The sequence below is a fragment of the Typopeltis vanoorti genome, chromosome 16 (assembly GCF_054136105.1).
Source record: "Typopeltis vanoorti isolate ZY-2024b chromosome 16, IOZ_Tvanoo_1.0, whole genome shotgun sequence".
NCBI classification, from domain to species: domain Eukaryota; kingdom Metazoa; phylum Arthropoda; class Arachnida; order Uropygi; family Thelyphonidae; genus Typopeltis; species Typopeltis vanoorti.
In genome coordinates this window covers 76419401-76438895 of record NC_143564.1, presented here as the reverse complement: position 1 = coordinate 76438895, position 19495 = coordinate 76419401, and the positions used below count along the sequence as shown (strand labels likewise).

At 37.1% G+C, this 19495-nt stretch overlaps 1 long non-coding RNA gene across 1 annotated transcript in view; it reads right to left on the bottom strand.

Annotated features, from left to right (window-relative positions):
- The window catches only part of LOC150098140 (uncharacterized), a 101780-nt gene that overhangs the window by 65511 nt on the left and 16774 nt on the right, over positions 1 to 19495 (bottom strand). The gene's annotated exons all lie outside the window — the stretch shown is intronic.

Here is a 19495-nt window from a genome sequence, read left to right as displayed (position 1 = left end):
TAGATTTTAAACATGCTGTATTTCGTGGAACAGGAATAGGAAAAGATATGTATGGTTTTTTAACATGAGTATTCGTCTGCCAAGTAATTGTTTACGTCATCTGTGTTCAAAACAGATATTCATGGTTCAGAAGATCGTTTTCCTACCTACAGGATTCTCCACTTAGGATTTGAAATAAAGACAAAAGAATAAACAGAAATGAAATTAAAACAAAAAGTATGCCCAGAGAGAGAGAGAGAGAGAGAGAGAGAGAGAAACAGAGAGAGGAAAGCTGCTCATAAAACTTGTTGCCGATGTGTGTGTGTTACTGACTAATAGCTTCCATAAATCTTATATTCCTTCCTCTGTTTAACGCTTAATCGTTTTTTACGATGTCTTCAAAATAAGCTTTAAGGCTAGCATAAATCGGATCCGAGCTGTATTTATTTATTCTTGTTTCCTCCCTAATTCTTTCTTTTCGACATGGTGCATTGCACAGAAAATTGGTTTTTAGAATGGTCTACCATTGTTGGTCAATAAGAATGTAGCACGAGATGATTTTCACAAGAAGCGTGTTTACTCTGCCCCTAGGATTTTTATTTATTTATTTTTATTTTTTACATAAGCTGATGAAATGATGGATAAAGGAACTTCTCATTTTGCAAACGATCCATTTCATTAAGTCATCACAGGATAACAACACAACTGGAAAATGTAGAATGATGTCTAATTCTACACGGAAGAAGTTTAATGGCTCGAAGTTAGAAATGGAAATATGATTTCACACGACTGTGGAATATTACTGACAGTTACGGGAGTGGACGGAAAGTACTACGAAATGCATAGTAATAGTGTGAAGTAACGAGAACGATTTTATCATTAATAATAATAATATACGTTTATTTTGCGTACTTAAAATATGGGATCCTACGTAGCTCCGTCGTTTCAAGGATGCCTTTTGGTTTGAAAGACCTGAGAGAATCCCCTGTCTAGGTATCGAAGAACCTTCATTAGGACACTTTTCAAGTAAAGGTGAGCTAACGAATGTGAAAGGGTTTTTTTTCCTTTCTTTTTCCTGGAAATTCGATTTTTTTTCATCCCGCATACAGGCAAAACGATACACAGAAAATACATTATAGGCATAGGACTAACTACTCTATCCCGGAATAATGGTTAGGAAATCCAAAGCCGCCTTGGATGGTCGTGGGCGCTTAAGGATCCGTTGAGGACTGTGGAAGAAGAATTCAATTACGTTGCTCATGAAGATACCGAGACAATATCTCAATTGATCTTTGCTTCAGAATTCGGTTCGAATCTCATCTAGGAAGCAGGTACCTTAATAAGGAGTTTTCAATTTAAGGGTTTTGCTCAAAGAAAATAAATCGATTGGCCCGAGAATATGAGAACGCGTGGAATTAATTGACATGTACTACGCGTTATGGATTTAATTACCAGCTTTTTTAACTCCAGATAACTAAACACCAATCTTGTTAACTTTGCTCACGATAAACCAGTTATTTAATTAAGAAATAAAACACTGAAAGTAGCCGTAAATTTCGGCAACAACAAGTGCCCGGTGTCGTTCGTTCACTAATCTCTTTTCTTTGAGCATCACTGATGATAGTCCAACTGAGATTTTCTTTGCTTCACTTCAACTCAACTGTTTTTCTATTTTTTAAAAAGTATAAAAACAGTTGAGTTCAAAGTGATCGTAGGATGTCTTAGTTGTAGAATTTTAACAACTCCCGTTTAGGGGATTTGATGTTAATGGCATTCACACAAGATTGGTCAGGATTCGATGTTCTGATCAGACCTGCCTTTCTGACAGATGATTGGGGAATCCCGTGAAGACTAAACATCGAAATCAAATCACTCCCTGAGCGACGAAATTTATCTACTGGAATTCATTGCTTTCTGTTCGTATCTAATGTTAAAAAAAAAAAAAAAAAGTTGATATCCGGTTTGCATTTCACACTTGTGGGTTGAAGGGTTTAGTTTCACCATGTAGGTGTTCCCTGTTAGGGCGTTGTGAAATTGAAAAGACTCACTTGCACCGTTTTCCCCTCTCCCCTCTTTGGAAATCAAGTGGAACATGAGGAGGGGAGTAAGTGGGGAAATGATCGTCAGGGTAGGACATATTTATATACGTACGGGCGACAAAGGCCATCTAAGAATGGTTGGCAGCTTACAATTCATTAAAAATGCTTCGTGGCATGCGGCTGTCGGCCGATTAAGGTCCATTGTTGACTTCTCGGAGTTCCTCTTTCTCGCACACTGATGGGCGTTGGGAACTCTAAGATATTACGCAGAACAGTCGGCGATAATGGTGACGAGTAGGGGAAGTGGGAGGTTTTTCTAAATGCTTCCCACTGTGCAGGTTAAAATTTATCATCTTCCCCATTGAGAAGATGGGCTGCAGTACTCGGATATCCCTCTTTACACTGTGGGTGGTAAATCTTGGACCTTATTCGCAACCTTAAAGGGTGGAAAAGGGAAAAAGAAATGCAAGAAAAGCAGAAGTAAATATTTTCCCTTCCTTCAAGTTAAAAATATTTGAATCTTCGACTGCTAATCGCACGGTTGGATGGCTTCTTGTGAAGTCGCCAATTCAAACAGTATTAAGCCCAGCATTTTGTTTAATTATTGATTCTGCATAGAATGAATATGAGATTGTTCAGAAAATTAATTCGATCACCTCGTAGTTATTATGACCTGTACTCATTATTTGCATTTATCTTCCAGTTTATGCGCACACTAATACAAGTCTAGGAAGTCGGAGAGGCTGTTGGTAATTCTGTCGGGAATGTGTGGTTCACTGGAAAACCCAATCTTATAAAGTGAAATCCCCAAACCTTTTCATTTTTAATATAATTCATGGAATTCCTTCTCAAGATAATTTTTTTCCAAAATTAAAGTAAAAACACGTCCTAATTGGAATGATTTTGGCTGCGAGATTGAATTTTTTGTTCAGTGTAAGATAGAATATAACTCAAGCCAAGGAAGGAAAAAAGTCTAGATTGTAAATGTATTTTCATATTCCTGAATAACAAAAATCATTACAAAAAAAAAATCAAAAGTTCTACAGGATTTGCTCATTTTTGATCAAATATTTTTGAGATATTTTCTTAAATATTCATTTTTACACATTATTTAGTATGGGCAGTTAAGTATTCCCTCTGCGCTTTTTTGTTGATTGAGTTTCATAGAGAGAGACTCCGTAGGGGTGCAACAGGATGAAAATCCTCCAGTTGGAAAATACCGGAGTTCGATTTTTTCAAATGATATGAGAAATATGACTTTTTCAAATGAAAGCGAATTAGCCGGTTTCACGTGGAAATTGAGTCTCTGTAGCTCAGTCAGTATAGACAAAGCCCTTTAGTCGGAAAGACCCGGGTTCGATTCCCGTCAGTGACGTGAGGACTCTTTATCTGGTCTCTTTCGACTAAAGGTGAGTTAGCCGGTCTTATACGGAGGCAGAGTTTTTTTCACCCTGAAACTAGGGTTTTTCGTTCCCCAGAACAGGCAAACAGGTCCCGTACACACATGGATTACAGCCATGAATATGCCCCAACCGTATGCTGGTCCCGAGCCCGGATAACATTGGTGGGTTGGGAAAAGCAATGGTGAACTATCATGTAAAAATCTCACCAGAAATACTTTGTGGGCAATGCCCACAGAGTCACCTACGGTCGGAAACGACTGAAAAGGGATCAGATCATATGGAAATTATAAGTTAAGAAATAACCATGAATATTCAGAATATAATGGACTTGTTTAAATTGACCTTGAATACAGGGGATGGGGTTAATTGTGCCGTCTGAGGAGTTAAGATCTGCATCTAGGAGTATGTTAGATTAAGGGAAGGTACGAACCTAGATTTTTGAGAGTGCAACTCAACCCGAATCTAAACAACGACTGTACAGAGAACTAGATATCCTCTAACCACGTCTGAAACATAAATGGATGTCAATTTAATTTCTTAATGGAAAGAACCCGGTTCAAACCCGGGGTAGGAAGCGACGAACCTTAACGAGAAGTTTAAACTGAAAGCGAGTTAGTCTCATATGAAGTTGACAGGTTTATCAATCCGCAATACAGACAATCCGACCAGAAGAACATACGCATTAACAGATATAATATCCTGGCCTTAACCTGTATTGCTCGGCCAAAATTCCAACCAACTCAGGCTACTCATTTCTGATCTAAAATACATTACACCTGAATACAACGGTGATAATCTAATACTTACTGCATTGCAGTCGATTGAATTATTAATTATTTTTCGGTATTCTGTCCAACAAAATAATTTACAAATACCAAAAGCAAAACATGAGAGGGCTGGGGTTAATTAAAATAAACATTATCTCCCCTCCCCCGATATCTAAAAGCAACTGCAACGTTACCAATAGTAAGACTGATGTGGCTGTTATAAGATAACCGAAATGTTCATTAAATGAATGATGAGAATACTACGAAAGAACTTTTTTTTTTAAAAAGTTCTTTCGTAGTATTCTAAATGAGAATAGTATTCTAAATGAGAATATAAAAATGAGAATATTTTGGAAATTAATAGCAGAATGAAATCCATGACGAGCCTTCATTACGAGTTTAAGTACAAGGTTTTTGATTACAGTATCAAAAAGTTTGTTTGATTCTAGGGATTATGTTCAAGGGAGGATGACATGCGTAGAATATAAAGGAAAGCAGATACATCAGTGATAGGATTACTGCATTAAAAGTGAAGCAGTTACAAATTACGTTCAACATTTATTCAATAGTTGATGAAAGAGTTTGAGTAATCTTACTGCAGGATGTGGAATCTGAATTTTTAGGAGGAAAAAACACTTTAACCTCCGAGTTTTTCCTTTCTCCCTCAAAACACATGATTTATAACGCTGTCATATTATTGACCAACAAAGCTGTTCTGCTAGTGGAGTGTTAGCTATTAATTCATATAATTACGTTTTTTTTTTTTTGTTGTTGTTGTTCTGAATCGCACTGCTTCATTTGAATTTTTTTTACACTTTGTTTCAATCATCATGTCTTAATTCAACTTTTTTTTTTTTATTATTCTGATGAGTTTTAGTAGTGGGTTAAGGTGTAATTTTAGAACTATGCACAAATCCAATCCCTATAGACTTACTTGACTGTCACACTAAATAGCAAAGTTACTGCTGATGATCAGGTCTTCGAAGTTTCAATTTAATTTAATTTTAATTTTGTATCGCATATTTTTTTAATCTTGTGAAACATACAAAGTCATAGGCAAAAGATGAACTTCATCTTTTCCATTCATAACACTCAGTTGCGATACAGATAAATACAGGAGCGAAGGATGACTTATAAATGTAAATAACTGCTCGTTGCGTGGCAGAATAATAATAAGCATTGCATGTAGATTAAATAGAACAGAAACAAGTATTTATTTTCCAAATTTGTACAAAAAAAAAAAATTAAACGTATCTCTCCGAAAATGTTTTTGTGACATTTACTGAGATTGTAGTGAGTTGTCGACATGATCACGCTGTTTGGAGGCGATCATATCGTAGCAATTGGTCACTATTATGCGATACCTCCAAGAAAGTCTTTATAGGAGGGCACTCTACGCAATCTTCTACGTGATTAAAACCTCCATCTACACACAACACCACTATCTACACCACCATCAATCCTTCTATAATTAAGCTATATTGGACTGTAAACAGCTGTCCAGTTGATCAACTGCAAACAGTTAACAGTAGCAAACATTTTTTTAAATCAATCAGAACAATCAACCAAAAACCCAGTAATTTCGTACCAGTGCCAGTTGTGCTCTGCTTAGCCGATTTCTTCGATACGCCTACCTAAGAACGAGTTACTTCTTCTTTTTTTTTAGACCAGCCTTAATTCATCATTTCAGGGATGCTGAAGTGTTCTGTTTGTCGTGCATCCAAAATCAGTACGAATTTCCATTGGCAGTTTTTAGATAATTGTCGTGTTGGTGAAACTTGCATCAGTTGGTGACTGTGACACCTCATTTAAAGTCGCCCAAGTTGGACTTTTCACCCACTAAATCTGCTCACATATTTTTTATAATGTTGAATGAACGCTGACAATATTTCTGGATTACGTGGAATTGAGGGAGTAAAAAACAAACAGACGTTCAATATATGGGAATACAAAAATAAATGTCTGCCTTTGCACTGGAGACAGAGATCGATATTTTTATTAATTATATGATCGATGTAATATCAATCTGGATCTAGATTAAGGAAAAGTGGTTTTTTAACCATTTAAATGAGCTGTTTTTATTCAAAATTAAGAGGAATTATCTTATGCTTTTCTAACTTGCTCGCAATAAACTAAACACATTAATTTATTTTTCTTTGTCGGATGGATACATTCAAGAAAGTAACTACATCCTGAACTTAATTGCAGCATTTCTTTTCCCCTTTTCTTTTTCATCTAGACGTAATGCGAGTTATGACTTCACTTCAGAATGCGTGAAATTTCTATGGCAACTGATGACGTTTATATTGCTGTACGATTTAAATAGCGTGCGAGTAGAGCGTGACTACAGTGACACGTGACGAATCAACTCATTGTTGGAAAGCAAGTTTTATTGTTTAACTCAATGGTACATTTCAACCATAAACCTTTTTTCTGTAGTCATCTTATTTCGATATCATGGGGGAAACCTTTACAGGTATGTTAAAAACTGATGATTAAAGGAGGAAAAAAAAATAATCGAAATACAAACATGCCTGAAAGAGATATCTCCAAATTTGTCTGCAATCAAACATTCGAAAACAGTAATTCTTTGAAAATGTTATTATCTTTAATGCCAGTATTGTGTACGGGGCACGGAATTGAATGGGACGTCTGCCTCTTCCTTAGAAAGAGGTGCATCCGGTCCTTTCAAGGAAGTAAGACTGTCTAAGTCTCCTTGAAATGAGGATTAATTAATCCGGCCTCAGGTGCAGAGACATATTTCTCTGGAAACTCCGATTTTTCCATTGCAAAAAGGAACATTTACTTCTCTTTAAAAGCTGTTCTAATCAGAACGTATTTATGACAGTTATAACCAGTTCGATTCAGTTAGAACTGTAAGCATTTATTAAATATTTTAGAGCTCTAAAATAGCTCTGATTCGTTTTTGATTGCATCCTATCATTTCACTGTGTTTAAGCAAACATCACGTATTGCTGTTGCCATGGAAACAAAAGCATAACGTCATCTCCGTTTTAATCAAACAATGAAAATTATATTATATTATATTATACACAGAGACTATGCTAATAGATGCTGATATATTTTGCGAAACGCACATATAACAACCGAAACAGCTGTCAAAGAAACAGCATTACTGCTAATAATGTACCTTTTAATTTATCTGACAGAAATGGCGTCAGCGTATTAGGACTATTATTACTCATTGTTAATAACAGTCCTAATACTTTGACTTCGTTTTACATGATGTTATGTAGATTTTTCTCATCAAATCTTATGAACCATTTTTTCCTATTAAACAATTACCTGTGAATTATCTCAATAGGGGGCGATACTGAAGTATGAATACTCTATACGTCCCTTCGAGCGAATCTTTTAGATTTATAGCACAGATTTTTTTGGCATCAGCCAGGTTATCACCCCCGTGGATTCAAGAGTACTTCAAATCTACACACGAATATCTTCGTTTCTGGAGTGGGTGGGATGGCGCCTAATACCATCTCCGCCCCTCATCCGCTCATCTAGAAAAGGAGAAGAACTCTCGTGATCCTATCGAATATTTTGTTCTCTGTGTGTGTGTGCGTTGTTAGAACTCCAACAATCCCTTGTCAAATAAAGAATCGGTCCACAGGGGACCTATGAAATGCAGGGGAGAAAAATGGCGCCTCGTTGTTTAAGAACGCCGAAAAACGCCTGAAGCACGTGCTGGCCACAGATACTGTTGCTACATGAATCACGACCACTCTTGGTGATAAGATGCTTTGTGCACTGCTTAGTACGGAACGTATCAGATCTGTAGTGGTTCTTCGCATTTCTCTGGGATGCTGTATTAAGCACTGCTTCCTGTAGTAACACGTGTCAGACCGTGGTCTGAATACTACCTCTCGCTGTGCTTCTCCCTTCTCTCTTTAACCTCTCTTGTACCGCCCCAGCAGAGATTAAATTTGTCCAAGTACTAGTTATAAAGGAATGAAAGCGAGATGGGAAGGAAAGAACTCCGATGTTACTCGTAATGAACGGTTGAAGTTGTGTGACTGGCAGAGGACTAGAAAGTACTTTCCAAGCATTTATAAACTCAGTAAAAACAAAAGCAAAAAAAAGTATAACACCCCTGAAAGAGCGATCTAAATAAACAGCTACAAACTGCCTGCTTACTATTAGTAAACATGCTCTTTGCGTGTGCAGATTTCGATCCTAAGAAGACCACAGATTCTACATCTGTATCCTTTATTACATTCATCATCTGCATTGACGTCATCCATATCTATTCTATATATATAAAAAGATAAACCGAAATTTGAAACGTTTTTATGTCACGCTTTTTGTCTGTTTCATTGTTTTGAAACGTCCAACAATGTGTTTGCCTTCATGAGACAAATACATTGTTGTCTCATGTCTCGAGTCATCAGAATTGAAGGAGAACCGGCTTACCAGCCCGGAACTCGGGGGGGGGGGGGGTTTAGGCGCAAGGGGGGGGAGCCCCTGTAGTTTAGATATGAAAACGTTTGAGGTGTGCACATTGAAGTTAATCAGAATAATTGTAGTTGTACACTTTACCCATTAACATTGGCAGAATAAAGCAGGAAATCGATTCAGCTGGCATTCATTATTTTTTTTTTAAACTGCTCTATTCTGCTATCATCAGTCTGGTTATTTTTCAAAACATTTCTGCTATCTGAATGCGTTGCATCCTTTCTTTTTTTGTTTTCTAGTTAACATCGCCTTCAGATTTCTTTACGGATGATGTTGAAGACTGATTTGAAAGAATGGAATGAAAGGTACAGATTTTGACAACAATATTCATTTGATGAGGACGTTTTCCATGAAATTAAAACACAAATTATTAAATAATTGATGCGATTATCCGTAAATTTTGTCATTCAGTGTGTTAATAAAGACCAACATAAGTCTGTCACATCCATCTAAGATGTCTGGTTCTATAACGACTTCTTTAAAAACGGGATTTCTAGCAGGAAACTGAAAATATTTTAACGTACATTTCCGGAACAAGTCATTAATATACGTCATAAATATTTGAACCGGTGGCATAGCTGATTCTTTTATCTGTATTTCAGAACTGGGGAAAAAGACAGTTAGATTTTTTTTTCTAGTCTCAACATACAGATTTTGATTTTAAAGCATTTTATTGCCAATGTTCGTTTATTTTTATTTATTTTTATTTTTTTTTTGTGGAATTCGAAATCGTTTGTTGTCGATTAATACACAAATCTGACATCACGCGTTCATGTTTCCGGGGCAACAGGTTCTGCTAGCCCATTGTTTACCACGTAATGCGCAAAACAGCTAAAAAAACAGTATGCGCATTTGATAATTCGGTTTTGATCCTAAAACGATGAAAAAAAAAAAAAAACTACAGAATAAAGCGATTTGAATTACGATATTAGAAATAACGATTTCTAGTTTGAAATACAATTATTAACATTTCCTATTAAAATATTTCAAAGTGCTCCACTAAAATCAGTGGTCTTTTAGTGGTGACTAACCAGTCACTAAACAGAGAGAACAAAAAATAATAATAATCAAGGACGTGGAAAGAAGTCCAAGTTTCCTAACTGCTAATTACAATGTTCTCAAGGAGTTTGTTTTCCCCTTATCTTGGATACTTTTTGTTCTTCTACCAATTCTCACTTAGAACAGTTCGAGAAACATATCTCGATAAAGGAACACGCGGCAGTAATAATTTGCGAGACTTTTAACTTGTGAGTTGCTAAAGGACAAATATCGCATCATTATTGTCACCCTCTGCTTTGTTCGAAACAGTGGGGAGATGCAGATGCATGAATGCGCGCACACACACACACACACACGTACGTGAACCAAATTATTCTCACCACTTGCTGCCAGTTGCAGCAAATTGTCAGCGGATGAAAATTAAATGGTGCTGTGAGCAGAGAGTGTCGAACCGGGAGTATACATTAAGATACTAAGACACAGTTATGAGAGGAATTTGGAAGAACGCCACCCATTCGCATATAATTAGATCTTCAACACAGGAAGCCCTGCAAAGTGTGCCGTTCCTGTTGTATCAGAGACGCCTGCACAGTTTTATTTCTCCGACTAGAGTTTAATGAGTTTATCAACAGAGGGCAGGTATACCTTCCGACTCTTGGTTTGCCCAGATCGTTCAACTGGCTGAGATAACCAGTAAATTCCAATCATGCCTTTACTTTGTTACTGTAATTGTTTCCTGGCCTAGAGTCCGGTAGAGGTCGCTTCGTGTCATCTAGCTGCTTTCTAGTACGACGACGACTAACCGGATTCCAGGCAACATCATTTGGTAACACATTATACAGTTTAGATTTTGATAGCAACGCTATTTTTTTATTCGACTCTAATGATTTCGTGTGTTTGTGTGATAATTTTGCACGACTGGTAGAAAGTTAAGGGATATACTTTATTAATTTCTAATTTGCATTCGATGTAGCACATATTTCAGTCAGTCAGCCATTAAATCGTTTCGGTAACAATAGTTTGAAAGGCTATTTTAATCCTGCGGTTGCTTACTATTTTAACGCAATAGAATTAGTGTAAACGCGATAACCCTAACTCTCTATCGTAAGGCTTATCTAGAAGTATTTTAGGAGTTTGGGAGGAAAGTTGGCTTCATTCGTACATACATATATAAACTGATTTAAGAGAAATATATGACGTCACAATCGAAAATTTGCAAGGTATAAATTGATTTAAGAGAAATATATGACGTCACAATGAAAACTTGAAAAATATAAACTGATTTAAGAGAAACCTATGACGTCACAATGGAAACTTGAAAGATATAAACTGATTTAAGAGAAACCTATGACGTCACAATGGAAAGTTTCAAGTATTTTTTGTTTTAAGGTCACTCATCTAAAGTGAACTATTTATTTATCTTTGAATTAGCTTGATTGTGGATCTCTGAGCGTTATGTCATTGATGATTGTAATTTTTTTAGTTCTCTTGTAAAATTTGTAGTTTTATACAAGTACACATGGCTTTAATATTTTTAAAAATTTATTCATTTGAAATGTTGATTTTGGTTTAAAAGTGAGCCCTTGTTTTATCAGCTATGTTTTAGCTAATGAAATCCAACTGTAAAACACAGATCGTACCCGAGGCTTATAAACCCACTTTCACGTATTGTTTTGAAGCATTCAATGCATTGGATATTTTTGTTTAGGTAAACTGAAAAGTATCGTCTGTAAGGAAACTAAAAGTAACAGCAGTTTCCCTCAGGTTTTCTATAGCATTGTGTATACAAAAACACGGTAGTTCTTAATTAAGGATTTAGGTGAAGGAAAAACAGCTTACTTCCAACAGGAAAACATGGCAAAAAAAAAAAAAAATAATAATAATTCGAAAACACAAACTAAATCCCGCTAGGTGGCGTTTCGGCATGAGTTCAATCGCTGTGTCTGAAAGAGGACGAGGATAGTTTAATATTCAATTACTCCGACAACGTAAAATAATGTAGACGTGTCGCTACGGGTGCCAGTACATAAGGAAGAGTATGCATTGGGTAGCGTACGCATATCTAAGACGTAATAATAAGAAAGATGGAATCCGGATTTAGATGATGTCTGAATAGTGAATGTAGATTGGTTTGGATGCGCATTAGTCGCAATGATATGATAATTGAATTGAGAATGACGAATTTGATTTATTTAAATAAAGTAGAGATGGGGTTGGTCTGTCTTAATGTTTGATATACAACTCGGAACCGAGATTGAATTTTTGAGTTGTTTGCTTGGTGTTTTTCAAACTTGACTCATAAGAGAATGTCCCTTTGAATGCAGAGAGAGAGAAAATTAAAGTTGGTAGATAGTGTAGCAGCATCATCGTGACTTCTTATGTGCGAGCATCGCACTGCATCTCTCTCTTAATAACTGTCCTAATAGCACGCGGTGCCTCTCTCAGGAATGACAGTAATGTCAAGGAATAACTGCTCATCTTACTTAGTTGGTCCAACGAGTGGTCGGCATAATTACTTAATTCCCACAGTGTAGGCATGCTATCATGCGTAAGCAACTACAGAGGAGGGGAAGGGTTGTTTCGTCCGCATTTTTCGAGACGACTTAGCATCGCCTGTAAGATGACACCGAAACATTTATGGCTGAAGGTCATGGGTCAGACTCGTGACTTATAAACCCACTCTAACGTCTTATTTTGTAGCATTAAGCCAGCCCCGAGTGAAGTCGAGCTAATGCGGAAAGTTGCGAGACTGCCATAAAACATCCGACGCATCCTTCGATGTGGACAGCGCCGAGCGTGATTAGGGACTTTGCAAGACACAGGGGATCATTGTTGGGAGAGGTTTAAAACACACGTTTGCTTTATAGTTCGTCGTTATTTGCGAGGACTATATAAGTTAATATAACCCATTCGCCGTACTCTTTCTACAGGTCGTCGGAATTACCCAGTTTTCGGTCCGTTATTTTACGCTGTCGGAGTAATTGAATATTAAACCACCCTCGTCCTCTTTTAGACACAGCGATTGAACTCATGCCGAAACGCCACCTAGCGGGATTTAGTTTGTGGTTTAGAATTTTTTTTTTTTTTTTTTTGTTTTGCCATGTTTTCCTGTTGGAAGTAAGCTGTTTTTCCTTCACCTAAATCCTTAATTAAGAACTACCGCGTTTACTCACTTATTTTCTATGCAGAATGCATTTTGTACAAGCAAGGTTTCGTTCGGAATACTCAAATCCTGAACTGACCACTTTAATCTGCATAGGTGCGCGCATGCCCTCCAGTTAGACTTTTATTTTTTTTAATTTTTATTTTCTTGTCGTTCATCGTTATTAATATGCTTGAACGAAGGTACTTACGTCGCATTTAACACATTGGTATTACAAATGCGATTCCGGTTTCGTGATTTATCTCTTTTGCAAGATGAAAAGAAACCGGAATTCCAGGATTAGTTGAGTGGCGAAAAATCTTTGCTAGGTTTTTCATCTGTAGGTGAGTTATCCGGTTTTCATAAGAAAATGATTTATCTCCTGGAATCCCGGTTTCTTTTCATCTTGCAAAAGAGATAAATCAGCCGACGAACTCAAAACCTACGAGCCGCTAAGAGTTTGTACAATTCCATTCATCGAAGGTTTCACTTTTCGCTGGCGTTTATCGAATGCTTCAATAACAAACGAATTTACGATCTCTTCAGAATTCGTGTCTTTTAAGTAGTAACATAGGCTTGCTTTAATCTTGGTTTCAGAGCTTGTTGCTTTGCTCAAACCAAATACTTGATACGAGCTATTTGTTGCTGTGCGTGTTTATTTTATTCCTGTTATTTTCACACAGAAAATAACTTTTAATTTGATCCATTTTAATATCGGTCCTGCATGTAGATCGATATGGAGCCTAATCGATGATTAAATAGGATTAGTAGGTCAAAATAACGACGAACAAACCCGAAACTTGCACGAAGACGATCTTTTTAACCTGTTGAAATCACCAAGTGGAGAATAGTGATTATGGAAATTTAATAATTTTGACTACGATACCATACACGATACATATTATCTCTCCATCGTTCATTGCCTTCCACGTGCCCTCATTACATCCTCGTTGAGCTATTTCATCGACACAAAAGAAAAACATTTTCTCAACTTCACGTCTCTACTAAAGTGTTGTCTCAGTTTTTCTTTCGTGGCGACGTCGTATCTTCTCTTAGCGCTGGCAACCCTTCGCACGAGACCCTGTCAGTTACTCGGTAACGTTGAGGGTGGCCATCTCTTTTCCGCCATTACCAGGTGTCAGCGTTAGCTTCGATAACACACGCTCTTTGTCTATCCTGACGAGAGGCATGAAAACCCTTGTTCGGAGCCTCTTTTACCACCACCTCAGCTCGAGGCTACGGTGTTTCCCTCCGTGTGTCACACGATCCTGTTTATCGGAGGTCGACGTTGACAAGACAACTATGTTCCGCCCTAAAGATCGACAGCAGCAGGTGTTTTGCGTTCGTTTTTCTCTTTCCAGTGGTTTCCCCGGCTAGTTAAAAGTGACAGTGTTCACCTGCCCCCATACTCATTCACAAGCGAGTGGACGCGTGCGCGGTGTATCTATATGCAACTACTCGATGGAAATTAAGTTATTTTAATCGCTGCCTCTTAGAGAGTGTTAATAGTTTTTTTTTCGACGTTCACTGTAACCGTTACTGTTAGAGTTTACCACTTGTGACTTACGCCCTGACTTTCGTTGATGTTATACTAGCTGGATCTTTCTTCCATGGGATATATTTAAACCATTGCTACCTACTAATAGCGTGAGGCCAATGGCACAGTAAAGAGAATCTTTTTTCTTGTCTGTAATGTAATTTTGGAACTGAAGAGTACTCGAGATTGATCTCAAGAAGAAACACATCTTCAAATAAGTTTTCTTCGTTTTATACTAGTACATGCTGCTTCGCTAACAAGCTTAAATCTGAAGAAACTCTCCATTAGGGGGTTTCGGAGGATTAGTCCTTCTTAGATTAAGACTTAGGCTTGATAGAAGTAATCTGTGACCATTGCTGTGTGTGTTCCGAGTGCATTAGAAGACTTGCATTTATTTTTTTTTTCCTTTTCTTGTATTGAATTGGCTTCTTTCGTTAGTGAGAATACTTCTCTGGGGGAAGGAAGGCTACACTAACAGAAAATAGCTATTCAGGTGCAGCAGAATCAGTTATTAAGGTAGATACTTGCTAAGAAGTTCGTTATGAACGTTGTCTCATCCTTATGTCGTCCTGCAGGGATGTTTTCACCATTCTTCCTTTCAAATTTTAACTCAGTGCAACAATGAAACTTTTCTAGGAATAGATGGCACTTTAAGTGATGGGATATCTAAATTTATTCCTTTGGAATAATTGATAAGTTCTGAAGAGCATATAAGGCATGTTGTATTTCTTAAAAAAAATAAGAAACGAAACGATATAGTCTGTATACGGGCACTGCATCATTTATAATAATTTACTGATAACCCCACAGAGAAGTAATGGCAGTTTAATTGTAAGCTAGCTAATATTTCTTTTGTTTTGAAAGACATCTTCAGAGAATGGAGTTTTAACTCCAAAGTAAACGCAACGTTTACATTCTGTTGCCATTCACCACCTCCCCCTGCAATTAAACTATATTCCTTAAAATAAAGAGTTAAACTTATAACAGTAATAACAAAACTAACGGATACAATACTGTTAGAATACATTAAGAGTTGGTTATGCTAGTTATGCTTAATTTGCCGATGTCACTGAAATGGATATCCGTCACGAAAAAGTGTCCTCCATGACTGTTTTAATCTTGCAACATTTGTACGCAGTCTAAAACTTCTGCGGTGAAGTTAAAATGATGAGAATGCCTTTCAACTCTAAAGACGTACGTTCAAATCTTTTTAGAGGAACTATATCTGGCCCTTTCCAACCGAGACCGACTTAAATCTCAAACGTAGAAAACCTTTCCAGTAAGTAGACAAACCAGCATGTGAGAGCATGCGCAAATGAGAGTACCTCACAACCTAAAGTTGTCTGATTAAACATAAAGGGATGAATGATTCTACAATGACATTAAACTAGCTGAGTAAGAACTGTAGTCCTAACATGGAGAATAACAGATGGTCTTATACTATTCTGACACAGCACATAACGGATTGAATAAAGAAAGCGAACTAATGATAAAATGAAAGAGACTTGCTAAAGAGTGCAATGGAATGAAGGAAGGGCATCTTATTCATTACCACAGGTTCATCACTTGTCCAAAAGTGAGAAATGTTGTCGTGCCCTGTCCCTCCCTCCCACCGACCTCTGCACGTGAGAAAGAGAGAGAGAGAGAGAGAATAATGTACTAAAGTGAGAAAGCGCTGACGCAGGGAACAAGCAGGAAATGACAGTAGCTCTGTTGCGATACTTGACTCGTTTTTGGTTTCCATTATTCTTGGTCTCTTTCCGCCAGCTTTGCCAACGTTCTGTTTGTAGTCATTTGCATTAATGGGCAGAGGAAACATTAAAATGTGCTCACGATGCACTTCGCTGCGAGCAAACCCTTCAGTCTGCCGCACCAAATTTAATAACACTCCATTCTCTTTCGACTAGCCAGTTTTAATATCTGAGCAGCTTTTATCATAGCGGCTATTACTCTTTGATATGCCCACTGACTTCCGGCGTTTCTATAGAAACGTGGAAATGGAAGATTTTCCCTCATTACTCTACCATTACAGCTGTGTTTACTGGAACTTGATATCGGCTGTCTGTGAGTTCGTGTGTGTGTGTGTGTGTGTGTGTGTGTGTGTGAGGGGGGGGGAGAGATTTGCCGCTAGAATTGTTCCATATACATGAATGGATACCACGATGGGATGGTTCACTGTTGACTACTATGTATTTTCTATATCTAATTTAACTCTGAAGTTCGTTGCGAATTATTTCTTTCTGCTATAACGAGCATCAAGATTAATCCTATAGTGAAAGATGGAGCGTGTAGTCACGTGTTTATCTTCAGGTGATATCAGTTACCCTTCAGTGAGGAAAACTAAGGCTATTGATCTTCTAATGTACGTCTTTAATTATTTCTAAGACATAAATACATCAAGGAGAATGTTTGTTTGTTTCTTCGTCATCTTAATTTAAGAAGTGGGCGGAAATAATGAATGTGACAAAGTAAAGAATCTTTTTTTTTTTCCTGTCTTTTCTTGAGATTCCAATGCTGAAATATCGTAGAGTTTGTAAAGTTCTAGCACTAGATGGGTTGGAAAAGAGAAATAAACTCTCTAAAATTGAACTGCCAGGACATCTGTTCAAATGTTGGTGTTTTGCTTCTCTTTAAAGATTTAGAAAGCGGTGTAGAAGAATGAGAGATACTATTTCTACTATTTCATGCGTCACTTGTTTGAAAAAGAGAATTGGATTTAAATCCCTTTTTTGCATCCGGACGAAAAATATGCAAAGTTCACTTACTTCTAGATAAAGAGTGGACTGCATAAACTTGTGTTTTAGTTATGGCTAAAATGATGTTATATGTCAAACTCCTTAACATCGGACTGGTATTACAAAGACTTTAACTAAGAAGAATTACTTTGATGGAAATTTGCCATAGAAATACTTCACATTTCATGGAAGTTTGCCATAAAAATGTGCTGAGACTAAATGACTATACAATAGAAAACGGAGTGAATTGGTGGAACGGATTTAGAATGATGACTTGGAGAACGAACCAGATGAGTGAATTATCATTAATCAAGTAATTTCTTTACTATTGGAAACATCCGTTGTATTCATTACCTGGATCCTGAAATAATTAGCATATTTTATGTCACTTTATGATTTTTTTTAAAAAAAACATCGCTTCTCATTTCAGTGCATTCTTCATTCCGATGAGTAGAGTTCATTCTGTTATGACAGACTAAAACAATATTTCGGTCTGTTTTGTTTTTCTTTTTCTTGGTTTAAATTCCCATCTTTGAAAAGGCTGTAAACTTATATAGGTGGATATTATTTATTCAGTGAGTGGATAAAGAATTAAATAGACGAAATTGACCTAGAAACCAAACATGGTTTGGTTTTGAGGCCTCCGATAAGCTGCACACTGAGAAATGAAAATCATCTGCTGACTAAGGATATTTACGAACATTCATGTCTGCAGTTGGATTGGACCCTGAAGGCTGATGATTGAAGAGCGGTGACCCTAATCCCTTGGCTAACCAAGAGTTTTTTTTTTTTTTTTTCAATCTTTTTTTCTTTTCCTTATAATGTGCAAATGTTTTAAGATTTAGTCTATGAACAGCCTTGGTTATATACTGGATAGTTTTATTTTCAATTTTTTTTTTTTTTATTTGATTTCAAGATTCAAAGAGAACGAAATAAAGATTATTCGAAGAAAATGTTTCGTCTGAAAGATGTTTCTTATGTGCTCATTTTAATTACTAAATTTAGATTGAGTTATTGAACAAAGGACGCAGCCTAAATTTTGTTGCTATAATTTGCCAAAATTATATAAAAAATTAATTCGCATTATTGCTATTCTGGACAGCAAAGTCTGTAATGACGCGTCGCGTTGTTCAGTAGTTGTGTGTGTGTGTGTGTGTGTGTGTGTGTGTGTGTGTGTGTGTGTGTGTGTACGTTGGTAATTTACTGGCTTCTTTGCCTGTTCCAGTGAGGTCAAACTGTAGTGAGATGCAGTTTTTCCTCTCACTTCTTTCATAGACTGGTTTTGTCAATGCCGCAAAATAGACGAGCAGTCTGTCTGTCTGTCTAGCACTGGTTCACGTTAGCCTTGTCTGAAAAAGGCCTAATAAATTTTATCTTGTTACAGACGAGATATTGGCCAATATTTTATAGTTGGCGCTTTCAAACGTACTCAGCACGAAAGATTTGAAGGAGCGTATCTTCCTCATTTGTCTGAATTACTAAATCTACAAAAAATTCGATTTGGTTAGGATGATTGTCATCTGAAATAAATAAGTCTAATACCATATTTCCATTGAATTATAAAGTGAAAACTAAAAAACGTGACCAGTTTGAGACGAAAAAAACGTTTCGTGAAGGAAAATCCTACCACCTCTTTACGAGACTGGTCAACTCGCCTTTTAATACGAAGTGTATTGATTTAAATGGACTTAAATAAATAATTAAAAGTTGTTTCAAGATCTGGAGCCTGAAGTGGTTTGAAAAAATTTCCATGTTTGATCTTCGGTGAAGGATTTCAGGACCACCTAACTCTTAGCTCATCCACAGTACTGATATTATTATACTCTATAGGAAATAATGAAATAGTTTCGAAATATATTTCACGTCTTAACTTCATTACGACTGGTCACTTTTTATTTCTCGAAAACACAAACCTACTTTGGAACACAGTCGTGTATACGCAGAAGTGTGCTGACTTGCACTCCTGCTGTTACATATAAAGAATTTATATGCACGAGCTCATCGTAATCCACCTGTGGATAAGTGAACCGAAACTGAATCCCTCTCAATTTCTCCTCCTTCTCCCCCCCCCCATTTGAAGCGAGGGGAGAAAGTCAGGTTGCTTCCGTTTCTTCTTCCACTTCACGTCATCCGCACTTTAACCACTTTGCCCAAAGTCGTTCTTCAATGATTTGTTACCTTGTTCAGCGAACGAAACGCTAATCAGGCGTTTCTCCGGCGTCATCAGGCAACTCGTCAGAATTACTGGTACACACCTTTCACCCACGGGACAGTTTGACATATCTGTCTATTACTTCCTGCTTCTTTCACTAGTGGCGCCGCCTAGGGGGAACTCTTTTATTTTTATGTGGTCATTAGTTTGTAAACACGTCGGCAAGCTGACACTCCAATCGTTCTCTCGTCTAGCTACAACTAAACTGG